This window comes from Lygodium microphyllum, unplaced genomic scaffold (assembly GCF_053477565.2).
Source record: "Lygodium microphyllum isolate KBCC unplaced genomic scaffold, Lygodium_microphyllum_v1.1.10 scaffold_55, whole genome shotgun sequence".
In the NCBI taxonomy this organism is placed as follows: domain Eukaryota; kingdom Viridiplantae; phylum Streptophyta; class Polypodiopsida; order Schizaeales; family Lygodiaceae; genus Lygodium; species Lygodium microphyllum.
In genome coordinates, this window is record NW_028229538.1 from 700,945 (window position 1) to 703,707 (window position 2,763).

Below are 2,763 nucleotides of genomic sequence, written 5' to 3' on the forward strand. Positions count from 1 at the left end.
CCTTGTGCTACAGGATGCATAGCTCGATGGCTCCTCCTGCTCCTAGAGTTCGATTTCTCCGTGGTGGTACGAAAGGGAAAACAACATTACATGGCTGATCACATGTCCCGTATACCCACAGGTGAAGCCGCTGAACAAGGCATCATTGACGAGTTACCTGACGCCCACTTATTCCACCTGTCCAGCGAGAGAGATCTATTTAAGGCTGATCTGATACCATACTGGGCAGACGACATAGTCCAAGTGCTCGAGCACAGACTACCTGAGTGACCAATAAAAAAGGCACAACTTAGGCGCTTGATCCTGAAGATCCAGCCCTACCAGCTGATTGTAGGCCAACTCTATAGGCTGGGGCAAGACGAATTGCTGTGTAGGTGCATGTGTGAGCATGAGATGCACGATGTGCTCTCAGAGGCGCACAGCGGCATTGCAGGAGGACACTTTAGCGGAGACACGACAGCACGGAAGGTGCTGCAGTCCCAACTATGGTGGCCCACACTTTTCCACAACGCCAAGCGATTCGTCAAGCATTGTGACAAGTGCCAAGGACAAAAGTCCGGATTCGTAAGGATCAAATGGAGTTAACCCCAATTATTGCTCGCCAACCCTTCGAAAAATGGGAAATTGACTTCATAGGACCCATCAGCCCCGCGGTGCAATACTCACAAGCCAAGTACATCGTGGTGGCCACGGATTACCTCACGAAATGGCCAGAGGAAAGAGCCACACGAAAAAATGACGCTAGGACGACTGCCAAGTTCTTATGGGAGCAAGTGATATCGCGCTTCAATTGCCCCATCGAACTGGTTAGCGACCAAGGCACACACTTCATCAACAAAGTGATAGCACATCTCCTATCCACCTTTCTCATCATCCATTGCAAATCCTCACCATACTACCCTCAGGCTAATGGCCAGGCAGAATCAACTAACAAAATTCTTATCAATGTCCTGACTAAAGTAGTCTCAGCCTCATGAAGCGACTGGGACAACAAGTTGATGGCAGCCTTGTGGGCCTACCGTACAGCTTATAAAACGGCTGTCGGCCAAACTCCCTTTAGGCTGACCTATGGGACTGAAGAAATTCTACCATTAGAATTCTTCGTCCCTAGCCTGAGAATAGCACTCCAAGAACTATGGGAAGGGAAGGAAGCATGGACGCAACGCCTGGTCGAGTTGGAACGCCTATCAGAGACTCGTCTTCTAGCCACCCACGCGCTTATCTGCGAGAAAGCCCGACACAAGGGCTGGTTTGACAAGCATGTCAAGCAGCGCGAGTTTGAGCAGGGTGACTTAGAGCTCCTCTACTCAATTAAAGGACATAAGAAAAAGATGAAATTCAGAGGTCTCGGACCCTTCAAGGTTTGGGCAATCAGCCGAACTGGCAATGTTGAGCTCGAGACCCTAGACAGTGAAGGAATAGGCTTCTTCAATGGCAGTCGTGTCAAGAAGTACTTCCCTCCCACTCATCCTACCAATGCTAGAACCACCGGTCAAAATACGAGCAGCCACAATCATTGAAATCAACGATGATGATGAGGAAGCTGTAGAAACCGCTTACCTCTGTGTCACGGTCACTGCCAAGCAAACATGCGCTTTCAACGCCTTGATTAATGAGGGAGTAGACTTCAATGTCTTAACGCACAAGCATTGGATCCAACTTGGAAAACCACTACTTCAATCCACAACTGCCAAATTAAGCCCATATGGGGCTCAATCTTACACACTTCTCGGCAAGTGCAGAGTCGCCATTTCTATCGAGTTTGAGACTATTCCAATGCTGTTTTATGTGTTGCCCAGCGCTACAGGCGTAAGCATGGAGTCACTGCTAGCGCAAACCTTCAAAAAGCAGACTCACTGCAATGTTGATTATGAGTCGCAACACATCCACCTAGCAATCGGCAAGGGCTGCGCAACACCATCACCATCCCAGGGCCACTGATAGAAACATCCGTAGGCAAGATTAAGGAGGGGGTAGGGCGTGTCTGCCGCTCCTCAACTTCCATAAATCGCAAACTGCATCAACCAAAGCAAGGGCCCAATAGCCTCGCTGTCAATGGGTGCCTAAACAGCCTCCAGAACTGTCTAGGACTAGACGCACCTATTGGCACAAGACCCAGAACTCTAAACCTAGGAGGCCAAGATGCAATCATATGAAGAGCTGCATGATTAAGCAAAGATGGGTCCCTAAAACCCTCTTGCGTGCGCAAGGCTACTATGAGGGAAATGCCTCACTGTGGATCCCTAAGGCCCCCGCGGCCAAAGGCACTAGTCATACACCACCTTCAAGCTTGATTAGCCCACGCCCCCCAACACCTCAAGACCATAGGCTGCAGTGCTCTCCAGAGCCCCAGCCATCCGACTCATCTATGCTTCGGCCCAAGATAGTCACGCAAACCTATCGGCCCAAGCACTAGCCAGCGTCACAGGTGGCATCATCTGACCAAGTCAATCTGACTCTCCGTAGCAAAGCCGATTGCAATAGCCCAGCTACTGTGACTGATCCTAACCCGCCCATCTTCCAAACAACCCGGTTGCAGGCTCAAGAAAACTCCCAACCACAACTATGTACTGTCAAAGCCTCTAGTTTTAGCAAACCTCAACCACCCGTCAGCCTTACGCCCTCCTATGAATGAAAGCCATTTCTAGCGCTAGCCGCTAACCTTGCAGAGGATAGCGGAGATGATGTGGTGGACTGCATCAAACAGCTCGATGCCACCTTCGTGTCGCTATCCCTCAGCTATGACCGCTTGGACTTGGGTCT